The 12,672-nt window shown below is 61.3% G+C and overlaps 1 long non-coding RNA gene across 3 annotated transcripts; it reads left to right on the forward strand.

The window, feature by feature from the left end:
• Nucleotides 1-3,514: 3,514 nt before the first annotated feature.
• On the forward strand, nucleotides 3,515-11,608 carry LOC106701269 (uncharacterized). Of its 3 annotated transcripts, none has more exons than XR_011461858.1 (6): nucleotides 3,515-3,647; nucleotides 4,241-4,347; nucleotides 5,286-8,031; nucleotides 8,223-8,376; nucleotides 9,160-9,276; nucleotides 11,303-11,608. It is a non-coding gene; the product is annotated as an uncharacterized lncRNA (long non-coding RNA). The 3 variants fall into 3 exon arrangements; XR_011461859.1 differs by having other exon boundaries at nucleotides 7,817-8,031; XR_011461857.1 differs by having other exon boundaries at nucleotides 7,820-8,031.
• Nucleotides 11,609-12,672: the final 1,064 nt, after the last annotated feature.

Here is a 12,672-nt window from a genome sequence, read left to right on the forward strand (position 1 = left end):
GCAAACGCCCCTGTGCCTCCTGGGCCCACCGCAGACCAGCCACCCAGCTCCCTGCCCCCGGGCCACGGCCCACATGCCCCCCCGCCGCAACCTGCTGTCTCCAGCAGCCTCCTCTGCAGACCCACGGGAAAGCGCATCCGCCCCGCCCTGGCCCTCCTGTGTCCACAGAAGGAGCAGAGCCGATGGGACCCCAGGTCCCGGCAGAACTGAGATGCTCTGCCCCACCAGGCCCACTCTGGGAAGCTCCAGCTCCACGGCTGCCCCGTCCACCGCCGTCCCCTGGGAGGTGCCCTGGGCAGGGCCCAGCCAGGATGGGCCCTCTGTGAAAGGAGAGTGACTCCCTTGGTTCTCAGGGCCAGGCCAGCCCTTTGATTCTTAGAGAGGGCCACCTGTGCACACAGGCGGGGCCGGCAGGCGTGGGCAGGGCCCCTGCAGGCCGCCACGGGCCCGCCACCGCGTCCCCCAAAGTGACGCGTCCACGCCCTCGCTCCCGGGGCCTGCGAATGCAGTTGTTGTGGAAGTAAGCTCTTTGCAGATGTGATCAGGGAGAGGGGCTCATCAGGATGGGCTCTGATCCACTGGCCAAAGTGGCCTTAGAAGGAGGGGAAGAAGCCGAGTGAGGATGGACACAGAGGCTGGAGGGATGCGGCCGAGGCTGGGGATGCCGGTGCCCAGCAGTGGGAGGAGCAGGAAGGACTCTCCCTGGCCCTGCTGGGAGAGCGGGCCACGCTGCAGTGGGCTTCCGGCCTCCTGAGCAGAGACTCGCTTCCCCTTGTCCTCCGCCCTCTGTGGGACTTTGCCACGGCTGCCAGGGCACTCCTACAGCCCGTGTGTTGCCCGCACACCCAGGCCCCGTCCCCACACACAGCCTCCAGGCTTGGAAAGGCCGTATTCAAATTCCCCCCATCCCTGCTCTGGGGGAGGGTGGGGGAGGATTTGCATCCGCCCCACCCCGCACCCTTCTCCCTGCCCCGCGCTGGGCCCCCACTGCTGGGACACACACAGGGAGTGGGGGGTCCTGCATCTGACCACAGAGCCAGGGTAGGGGCGAGGGGGGCTAGGCCTGGCCCGGGCTCGGGCACCCCCTTGGCCCTGCCGCCCTTGGGGTTATAACTGCTGGAGGGTCCCAGGCGCCCTAACGAATGACCACCCGCTGGGCATCTTAAAGCGACAGAAGGCTCTGGAGGCCAAAAACCCCAAATCAAGGTGCGCAGGGCCTCGTGCTCTCAGCAGGCTCTAGGGCCTTCTCACCCCGTCCAGCTCTGGGGGCTCCAGCGTCCCTCCAGTCTCTGCCTCCATCTCCCCATCTCCTTATAAGGACACCGGTCACTGCTCAAGGGGCCGCCCCACTCCCTATGACCTCACCATCACTCAGTGCTTCTGCAAAGACCCTCTTTCCAAGCATTCTGATATTTGGGGTGGACGTGAACTTGGGGGGATGCTCTTCAACCGCAGAGTGTAGGCAGCGATGTGGGGAGCCTTCCCACCGTATGGGGGGGACAGGGCAGGGCCTGTGGGGGTGGCCTCCCTCCCCACCGCTGGACGTACCCCGGCCCGGCCTGTGGGGAGCCTGGGTAGCACTGGAGTGCTCACGGTCCGTGAGCCCCGGGCTTGCTCCGCCGGGGGGTGGGCCTGGGGCCGGCCTCTGTCTCAGGAGGGGTGCTATGGTGCCCACCCAGCCCATGCCGCCCTTTCCTTGCTGATAGGCAGCTGGTCCTAAGCCCCAGTTTTGCCTTCTCTGGGGCCACCACCTGACCCCTCACCCCACACCCCTCACCCCAGACTCCTCACCCCCAACCCCGAAGGCTGGTCCCTGGCCTCTGGCTTCCCAGCCGAGGGGCCAAGGAGCACTGGGTCCTGTGCCGAGTGCTGGGGGGTCACTGAGCATGGTGGGGGTGGCCGTGAGCGCCAGGGCGGGGGTGAGGGGGGCAGCGAGCGCTGGGGGTGGGAGGGGCGCCAGGCAAATGGGGCCGCGGAGCGGGAAGGACATGCAAACATCGGATTTGCATGAGCAGGTGTCCGGCTCGAGGCCCCTGTTCCTGGAGGGGGCGGCGGAGTCCAGGTGCCCGGGGGTCCTGAGTCGTCCCCGCTGGAATCCCACCCCCTACCCCTGACAGGCAGAAGAAAATGGAGGCGAGCTCTTCAGCTCCGGCAGCTAAGGCGCTGGGGCCCGTGCTCGGGGCGGGCAGAGGGGCAGATGGCCAGCCCTGGTCAGGGGTCTCCTGAAGTGGCCTCCGTGCCGTGGACCTGGGCAGCCAGGCCCTGGGGGTCCCAGCCCGACCCCTCCCAGGGCCGTGTCATCGGGGCCAGCCCCTCACCACTCGGGCCCACCCCTCCCTCCCGAGATGGGAGAATGTGGTGACCAGGAGCGGGCGCCCAGGGGTCCCACGCTCTGCAGCCAGCACTCAGCCCCCACCCAGACGGGCCCCGGCTGTGAGCGCCGGCTCCCTGCATCTGGCCCCCAGAGCCCTGGGGCTGCTCCTCCGGACCAGACCCTCTGCAGGTTCCTTCCCGGACACCCCACCTCACCCACGGAGGGACCATCCGTCTGCAGCCCCAGGAAGGTTGGACTCGTTCCAGGGTCCAGGGGGAAACCGAGGCACGGGGCAGAAAGTGACTGGCGGCAGGGCGCCCCCTCCTCCCCCATGGGGGCTGGCAGCCGGGCTCCTACCTGCCTGCTTTCTCCCTGAGGCCCGGACGTGTGACTGCCGGCCAAGGGGCGGGTGGAGGGGCCCACAGCCCGCCCGCCTGCCCCTCCCCGCCCACCACACCTGGCACCTGGGCAGCCAATGCCGTGAGCAGAGCTGGGTGCCGCCTGACCTCGGCCTGGCCCGGCCCACAGGCCTGCTGTGGCCAAGCCACCAGGCACAAGGGCCAGCCGTCCCTCTCTGATGGGCCCAGGGACCCCTTGGGCAGCGCCAGTCTCCTGGTGTCAAGAGGCGGCCCTGTGGGGGGTGGCGGCGTCGCCCCTCCTGTGTCTCTGCTTCCTCCCGGGTCTCGCCCATCTCTCCAGCAGGTGGGAGTGGCTGATCCCAGGGGGTACAGCCCAGCCGTCCCTGGAGGGGGCAGAGACTGTCCCCTCCCTTCCTGGGTCCCGCCGAGCAGAGGTGTCAGCCCCCAGGAGTGCTGTCCTGGTTGGTGGGCAGGCTGCTGTCAGCAAGCAGGCTTCTCACAGACACTGTCGCTCCACCGAGGAGCAGCACGGGGAGGCACCGGGGCCCTGGAGCCCAGGGTCCCGGCTCACGCCCTGCAAATCCTTCTGTCTCTCTAACTCTGGGCGTTGGTTTCTCTGGAAAATGCGGATCTAAGCAGCTCGGCTTCTGGGGGTTTGCGGTAACACACGAGAGCAGGTGACACGTCCGTGCGCCCCTTCCCCTGAGCTCGGGGCTGGGTGGGAGGCCGGGTCCAGGCCCAGCTCTAGGACCCCCAACGGCCTCGCCGGTCGGGCCCATCGGCCACCAGAGGGCACCCCAGGACCACGGGCTGAGTCGGGGCCGGTGGACGAGGCCTGGCCCGCAGAGGCCGCTGTGTCTCTGCACACAACAGCTGTCCGGGCCGGAGCAGCCATAGTGTAGCCTGGAGCCCCCCCACCGCTCCCAGGGAGGGGAGGGGCCGCCTGAGATCCCTCAGGAAAGACTGGATTCCAGGTAAGTGGGGCTCCGGGACCCGGACACCACAAGCCCTTGGGGCCTGAGACCCTGAGGACCAGATTCTGGGGGGAAGAGGCCGTCCTTGGGGTTCCTGGGCAGAAGGCCAGACCCAGCCCTGGCAAGGGGTGGGACTGGGTCACACAGCCCTGCTGGCCTGGGGCCCGGCCCCCCGGGGGTCCTGCCAGTGTCCTGCCCAGGCCGTGTGGAGGGTGAGGGGGTGTCCCCAGAACTTCCGAGCCTGTGGGGCAGGAGGCACATGGTACTTCCCCTCCTCCCACCCTCCATTCCAGCCCTGCCCTCTACCGCTGCCCCCAGGACTCCCCTTTCCGGCCACCTCCAGCCTAGTACCAGGCTCTGCTCCTCCCTGCCTGCAAGTCTCCATGGCTCCCTATTACTCCAGCAATGACACCCAACCCGGAACCCACCGCCCTGGCCTGCCCACTGCCCACTTCTCCAGCCACCTGGCCTCCTCGCACCCTCGTCCAACCTCAGAGGCCCCCCTGCTGTCTCCCCGCACCCCCCACCCTGCCACACAAGCTCAGCAGCCTCCCCTGGTCTTTCTCTCTGTGTCACCTGGCATCACTTTTCAGGAGGCCTGACCCTCCGAGGGGAACTCGTGTGCTGCCCGCCTGCTTCCTGCCGGGGACCGTCGGCCACTGAGCCTTCCAGGACCGGAGCTGCAGAGGCGACGCAGCCAGTGAGTGGGCGAGGGGTGCGGGCTGGCGTTTATGTGAGCCAGTGCCATCGGGGAGCCTTGGGAGCAGGGGCTACAGCCCTCGAGGGGCCACTGCAGGGAGGAGACGCCAGGTGCCGCCTGCGCCCACGACATGGCCGGGGCCTCCCGAGGCCTGAGTCCTGCTCTGCTTTTTCTCAGCTGCCTCCATCCTCCCGGCTCCCTACTCAGGACGGGATTGAGTTCGCTTGACCCCTCATTTGTGGGGAGATGCCTCGCCTGGCAGAGCGAGTGCCAGGTCCCAGGCCTCTGTCTGGGGACGGCGGGTCCCACTCCTAACCGCAGGCTCTCCACCGAGACACACTCGTCTTCTGCTCCTTGCTGAGGCCTGGGAGAGAGGGACACACCGCCCCCTGGACAGGGGGCAGTCCCGGCCCATGCATGCTGCTGCCACGCAGGGCTGAATTTGCAGGAAGACTCAGCCACCTTTGCTCTTAGTCTCCTGGGACAGAAGCCACAACCCAAAGAGGGGCCCAGCTGGCCCCACGTCTCCCCATCAGCCTGGGGTCCTCGCTTGGGTCTGCATAAGGTCTGGACTCAGGCCCTTGGACAGGAAGGACCCTGCCCTGGTCCTTCGTGGGGGACACCACCTCTGGTCACTTCAGGTTGGAGAGGACAGAGCAGGCCGCCGCCGCCTGCCACCTCTGGGTTGACCTGCACGTCTGTGGGGAAGGCTGAGACCTGGTGGGCCACGCTGTGGAAGCCCCCTCCAAGCTGAGTAGCCCAGGCTCGCTCCCCGCCTCACTGACCCCCGTTCTCCCGGGTCTTCTGTGGCTCCCCGCCTGGGACTCAGGAGACGGGCAGGCCCGCAAGAATGTCCACGGCTCTGAGGCTGTTCCTCATGGGTCCTCAGGCCCCTTGCCAGTGCCCTCCCCACAGAGTGACCCTCAACGTCTTCCCAGCCCAGGACCCTGCACTGGGCACGCGAAGCCTCGTCTGTGGCCCCAGCAACAGGAGCATGACTGGGATGAGGAGGGCCAGGGGTGGCAGGAAGGCCCCGGCCCCACAAGCAGCGCCTGCAGTCACCCACCTCCGGGCCAGGTGCCAGTCCTTCCTTCAGCCCCTGGGGGGCGGGGGGAGCGTTAACCCATCACAGACACAGGGAGAGGCTGGCAGGGGCTGAGCGGACCCTCAGGCACAGCCCCCGGCCCGGGCTCGCTCCCTCTCCCTCCACCATTCTCTCTGGAGTTTTCTGGAGCTCCAGGAAGGAGCCACCCCCAGCTCACTCCCCCTTCCCCCGACTGCCTGAAGGAGGCTGGTGTGTAACACAGGGGGCTCAGCTCCCCGCTCTGTGATGACCTGGACGGGCGCAATGAGGGGCAGGTGGGAGGAGGTCAGAGAGTGAGGGGACTCCTCAAGTTCAGTTCAGTCGCTCAGTCGTGTCCGATTCTGTGACCCCATGGACGGCAGCATGCCAGGCCTCCCTGTCCATCACCAACTGCTGAAGCTTGCTCAAACTCCTGTCCATTGAGTCAGTGATGCCATCCAACCATCTCATCCTCTGTCGTCCCCTTCTCCTCCCATCTTCAGTCTTTCCCAGCATCGGGGTCTTTTCCAATGAGTCAGCTCTTCCCATCAGGGGGCCAAAGGATTGGAGCGTCAGCTTCAGCATCAGTCCTTCCAATGACTATTCAGGACTGATTTCCTTTAGGATGGACTGGTTGGATCTCCTTGCAGTCCAAGGGACTCTCAAGAGTCTTCTCCAACACCACAGTTCAAAAGCATCAGTTCTTCGGCCCTCAGCTTTCTTTATGGTCCAACTCTCACATCCATACATGACTACTGAAAAATCATAGCTTTGACTAGACGAACCTTTGTCAGCAAAGTAATGTCTCTTCTTTTTAATATGCTATCTAGGTTGGTCATAGCTTTTCTTCCAAGAAGCAAGGGTCTTTTAATTACATGGCTGCAGTCACCATCTGCAATGATTTCGGAGCCCAAGAAAATAAAGCCTCTCACTGTTTCCATTGTTTCCCCATCTGTTTGCCATGAAGTGATGGGACCAGATGCCATGATCTTAGTTTTTTGAGTGTTGAGTTTTAAGCCAGCTTTTTCACTCTCCTCTTTCACTTTCATCAAGAGGCTCTTTAGTTCGTCTTCACTTTCTGTCATAAGGGTGGTGCCATCTGCATATCTGAGGTTATTGATATTTCTCCCAGCAGTCTTGATTCCAGCTTGTGCTTCATTCAGCCCAGCATTTCACGATGTAGTCTTTATATAAGTTAAATAAGCAGGGTGACAATATACAGCCTTGACATACTCCTTTCCCATTTTGGAACCAGTCCATTGTTCCATGTCCAGTTCTAGCTGTTGCTTCCTGACCTGCATACAGATTTCTCAGGACACAGGTCAGTTGGTCTGGTATTCCCATCTTTTTAAGAATTTCCCACAGTTTGTTGTGAGCCACAAAAAGGTTTTAGAATAGTCAATAAAACAGGAGTAGATGTTTTTCTGGAATTGCTTTTTTTTATGATCCAATGGCTGTTGGCAATTTGATCTCTGGTTCCTCTGCCTTTTCTAAATCCAGCTTGAGCATCTGGAAGTTCTCGGTTCATGTACTGTTGAAGCCTGGCTTGGAAAATTTTGAGCATTACTTTGCTAGTGTGTGAGATGAGTGGAATTGTGCGGTAGTTTGAACATTCTTTGGCACTGCCTTTCTTTGGGATTGGGATGAAAACTGACCTTTTCCAGTCCTGTGGCCACTGCTGAGTTTTCCAGATTTGCTGGCATATCGAGTGTAGCACTTTCACAGCATCATCTTTTAGGATTTGAAATAGCTCAGCTGGAATTCCATCACCTCCACTAGCTTTGTTCATAGTGATGCTTCCTAAGGCCCACTTGGCTTCGCACTCCAGAATGTCTGGCTCTAGGTGAGGGGATATGTGTCTACACATGGCTGATTCGCGATGTTGTTCAGAAGAAACTAACACGAGGTTGTAAAGCGATTGTCTCGCAATAAACAGACGTGAGTGCGGAGCGCGTCCCACCACCCCGTCTCCAGAGGAGCAGCCCTCTCCAGTCACCGAGAGCGGGTCCCACCATGCAGCGCTAGGCTGGCTGGCGGCCCCGGCCTCTGTGCAGGGTGGTGGGGTGGCCCTCGCTGAGTCCTTGGACAGCTGTGGGTCCAGGTCCTGATGTGAAGTGGGGACGATGATCACACGCTTTGGAGGACCTGCTGGGGAGGGGGAGCGCTCAGAACAGAGCTGGCTTTAGCGCCACCAGGGAGTGCCGGTGCAAGGACCATCGGGGTGTGTGTCCAGTGCCTGCAGGCGTGAGAATACCCCCTGTGCGTGCGTGCGCGTGTCTGTGGACACTCGTGCTCTTGCCCTGCGGGTGCAGTTGGAGTGCCAGCATGCGGGCATTAGGTCGGGGGGACCACAGCCTCTCCGGTCCTCAGCTGTCCCTCTGTCCCCTTCCCTTCCTGGCCCCCGAGGAGGCTGAGAAGCAGATTCTCCCTTCTGAGGGTTGGTTAAAGCTCAAAACCAGAGGCCTCCGTGGACCCCCACCTGTTTTTCCAAGCCCACCGTCCCTCCACCTCATCTTCCGCCGTCCCATCGTCCGCCAGCTCGTCATTCAGCGTGGATTTCCTGAGCCACCCCCAGGCACCAGCACCGTGGCTCAGGCGACGTGCAGACAACAAAGAAAGAAGTAAGAAACAAATTTAAAAAATGATTAAAATTAAAATCATTTAAAATTAAATGATTAAAGTAGAGCAGTTGAGAACCTGGATGGAGGTAGCTGGATGGTTGGGGCGTTCTACTTTTAAATGTCAAGGGACATCTCAGTGTGAAGGTAACGTTTGTGCCAAGGGGGTTCATCTGCTCCTCCTCCTTCCTTAGCCACCCCATCCGTCCACCCACCCATTGTGCGTCCGCCTGCCCACCCACCCCTGCCCGCCCGTCCGTCTGTCCCTCCGTCCGTGCTTCCACGCCTCTCTGCAGTCACACACTCACTCCCTGTCAAGTCCTCCCGGGCGCCTGGACTCAGCCGTGGGTGAGTCAGTCTCAGCCCTCAGGGGCCACAGATGGGGGAGGGTTGGGCAGCTCTCCCCCAGGCTCTGGCCGCTGTGGGGGTCGGGAGGAGGAGGCAGCTGGGGGAAGCCCTGCACCGTGTGGTGTGTGAGGTCCTTGTATGGTGTCTCCCCTGGCCTGTGTGTCTCACAGAGACACTCTCCACCCACTGCGGGCAGGGCCTCCCCCATGCCACGGCCAAGCCAGGCTGGGAACTCAGTAGGCGCCCCTTGGATAGCGAGCGCCAGGCTGGCTGAGTCACCCTCCCTCGTCCTCCTCCAGCCAGCCCTGCTTTGCCGTTGGCTCCTCCACCCCAGCCTCCCTGGCCCGACTCGCTCGTCTGCCCTCTCTAAGTCCACTCTCAGCTCAGGCCCTGCATGGGCTCTGGTTCTGCAGGGGGAGATCAGGGTAGCTTTGGAGGGCCAGCCGGGTCGGCCAAAGAGCTGGCTCAGCAGCTCTGGCGAGGTGGACGAGGACCCTGACCAGGAAATGGACACACAGCCTCAAAGGACCAAGGACAGGCCACCTCCCAGGTCTCCTGCCCCCTTCTCCCAGGGGCCGGGGACGCTCGCCTGGCTCTCTAGTGAGGAAAGGCCTGATGGCTCCTCAGACGCCCCAGCACAGACACCGTCTGGGCTCCTGGGGTGCACAGTAGCCTGGGGCCCCCAAAGGGTCAGCTGAGGCTGGCGGGCAGTGGGTGGCATGCAGGTGACCTGGGAGGATGGGAAGGTCTCAAGTCGTGCTAATCAGAATCGGGGTGTGTCAGGCCCCAGCCCTCACTCCCCAGGCCAGCTGGGGGCAGACCCAGGTCCTGGGGATCCCATGAAGCTCAGAGGTCCCCGACTTCACACCAGCAGGTCACCCAGGAAACCAAAGGATCAGGGTGAGTGTCTGAGGGAACACCTTTTAGGAGTGATTTTATCAAAGAGGGCCCCAGGCTGTGACCCCGCATCCTTGCAACAGATGCGCTGGCAGTCTGGAACAGATTCAGGTCAGTTTCGTAAGCCACTGGGGCAAATTCCCAGCAAAGATAAAGCAAGGTGGCCCTGCCAGCTGGAAGCTGACCCCGAACCCCAAGCCTGACTTTTCTGCCCAGTGCGATCCCAGCTGCCTGGGGCCCTCGTCACTGGGCTTTGGGTTCTGGAGCTGGTCCCTGAGGCATCCTCTTGGAAGTGGGGGAGGCCCAGCAGCCAGTGGGAGGGTGGCCAGAAGGGACCTTGGGGTGCTTGCAACTCTGACCACAGTGCCCCGCGCTGAAGCCGACCCCTGCCCCACTGCCCGGAACAAAGTGAGTGCTCAGACTTGCATGGGATTTGGAGGACACGTCTTAGCCCCAGAGCATGTCCAGCAGGGCTCTGTATCAGCAGGGCCGGCCCTGATGGCTATCTGGAGACTTGTGACACAAGGGAGCATGAGCCCAGCTCAGCAATATCAGCTGACTTAACCTCAGATGAAAGGAAACACGCGGGCAGCCGGATCTAGGTCCGGGGTGGGGCGGGGTGAGTGTGGGGTGAGGCTCCGCGGGCCCAGCCCCGGATGACCGGGCCCTGACCCAGGGCCCCAGCTGGTCTGCTTTCCGGGAGCCCTGCTGCCAGCCCCCAGGTCCCACTGCTCTGGGCAGCCTTCGGGAGTGGGGTGGGGTGTCCCCTTTGCCCACGTGGTCCCTAAAGGGCTTGTGTGCCCCACCTGTGGACACACGGCCAGACACGCGTGTGCGATACACGTGTGTGCCGTACCCCCCAAGGGTGCCCACACAACGCACACCACTCCCAGCGCGTACCTGGGACAGGAGGGCGGCGGCTGCCTGGACCTCGGGCTGCATGGGACCCTCCGCGGGGGGCCACCAGCTGAGCCGCAGGGCTCGACCCCAGGGCTGGGACCGCCTGGGCCGGCCAGCTGCTCAGTGAGCATCTGGCAGTCCCCGGGGGCAGCGGGGAGACAGATGCCCCTGCCTCCGCCCGGCCTCGGGTGCTGTGGGCTCGGGGTCCTCGGTCTCCCCTGCCCAAGAAGGAGGGAGAGGAGGCAGGTGAGAGGCCGAGTCCTGGGCCGGCGGGCCCCCCTGCAGCACAGCCCGCCCCGTCCTCATCCCCTAGTCCTCCTCCCCTCTCTCCCTGCCGCTGACCCCGGGCCTAGGGCGGCCCTCAGGGCTCTGCGGGAGGGAAGGGGTGAGTGGACACTCCAGCTGTGGAGCTGGAGTGGGGTCCCAGCTGGGCAGCTCTGGGGGCAGATCCCTGGCCTGGACTCTGACCACTCCCCCCACCCCAGCCTCAGTTTCTCTCTATGTCCCTGACAACCTCTGGGCTCCTTGCACATCTGGCCCCGCGTGGGTCTAGGGAGCTGAGGGGTCTTGGCCAAGAGCTGCTGAAGAAAGGCGAGTGTGGTGTTTCCAGAATATTCTGAGGCCCAGAGACGGCCCATGGTGCCTGAGAAGCAGGGAGGGGGCCTCTGGGTCCGCACCCAGCCAGGTGGGCCCGTCAGCTTCTGCCTCCAGAAGCCCAGGGTGTGAAAGGAGCGGTCCCTGGGGAGGCAGGGGGCTTTCCTTGCTGTGGGGGGGGGGGTCCTGGAGGGCAGCTGGGGAGCCCATGGCTGAGCCAGGCCCCCTGAGAGCCCAGGCCTGTGTTTCCTGGGGGCTGGCCCTGCCCCTCCCTGGCCCCAGCCCCCCGCCCACCCTCTGAGCCCCTCCTCACCTGAGCCACAGCCCTGCTTCACGCACCCACTTCCCTCTCCCCCACCCCCGAGTTCTTCTGACCTCCCCAGGCCCCCCAACTCCTCTGAGCTTTCGGGAAACTTGCGGGGACCCCTTGTTGTCTGGCCTCCCATTCAGTCCAACGTCCCACGCTGGGGCCAGGACCCCCAGAACTGGCTCCCCAACTCCCAGGTGCTTGGGTGGCTACTGATTATAATTTCAGAATACGGAGACTTGCACGGAAGTAAAGCTCACAGTCCGGAGCCTGAATCCGCCGGCGGCGCAACAGGGGCCAGTTCAGAGCAGGCTGGTCTCGTCTCCTCCGGCCACCGCCCTCCCTCCCGGTCACTTGCAGGCAATCCCCTGACTCCGCGTCGTCTGCCCGGGAGCCTCAGTACACAGGGCATGTGGGGCCTCGGTGACCCTGAGGTCCAGTGCGTGCCCAGGAGGAAGGGCAAGCACTCAACTCTGTCCCTTTCTGATTTATTTTATTCCTTTTCAGAATAATGAGCCCTAGCCTCCGACCAAGGCCCAGTGAGAATTCTGTAGTATTCTTTTGAATAAAATGGATTTTAAAGATATTTGGTATATTTTAATCCATACTTTTTTTTTACTTTATAAGAGAAAAAAAATATGCATCAGCTTCAAATGATCATCATTTTCCATTTGATTGCAAAGCTGTCTGTGGATCCTGACACTGAAAACATCTTGAACTCTAAGAGCAGCCTTTACACAAAAAGTTAATGTAAACCATAGATTAGAATCTCTGTAGGATGAATTCATATTGCCATATTTCAAATAACAAGCAGAAAGAATGTCTACAAAAAGAAAAAAGAATGGTTATGGAGAACCCCAACCATGAGGTCTTATATTAAAGTGAAAAGCACTTGAGTTAATAATACTGTTAATTAGAAAGTTTTGGTCAATAACAATCTTACATATAAAGCATCATTTTTCCTGTCTGTAACGGTTTTTCATTTTACATTTCCATCTAACCTATTGTATTTGTAGTTATTTAAAAGCAGATGTTTCTCCTAAAATAGGCTCGCTTTACGTGTCATCTTGCTGGTGCTGTTCAGTCGCTCAGCTGTGTCTGACTCTGCGACCCCATGGGCTGCAACACGCCAGGCTTCCCTGTCCTTTCCCACCTCCCAGAGTTTGCTCAAACTCATGTCCATTGACTCGGTGATGTTAAATAACCATCTTGTCCTCTGTCATCCCCTTCTCCTCCTGCTCTCAACCTTTCCCAGAAGCAGGATCTTTTCCAGTGAGTCAGCTCTTTGCATCAGGTGGCCAAAGTATTGGAGCTTCAGCTTCAGTGTCAGGCCTTCCAATGAATATTCAGGACGGATTTCCTTTAGTATTGACTGGTTGGATCTCCTTGCAGTCCAAGGGACTCTCAAGAGTCTTCCCCAGAACCATACTTCAAAAGTATCAGTTCTTCAGCACTCAGCCTTCTTTATGGTCCAGATCTCACATCCATACATGACTACTGGAAAAACCACAGCTTTGACTATACACACCTTTGTCAGCAAAGTGAAAGAAACCTCACTCAGCTGTGTCTCCTTCTTTGCGACCCTTTGAACTGTAGCC

The sequence above is a fragment of the Bos mutus genome, chromosome 22 (assembly GCF_027580195.1).
Source record: "Bos mutus isolate GX-2022 chromosome 22, NWIPB_WYAK_1.1, whole genome shotgun sequence".
NCBI classification, from domain to species: domain Eukaryota; kingdom Metazoa; phylum Chordata; class Mammalia; order Artiodactyla; family Bovidae; genus Bos; species Bos mutus.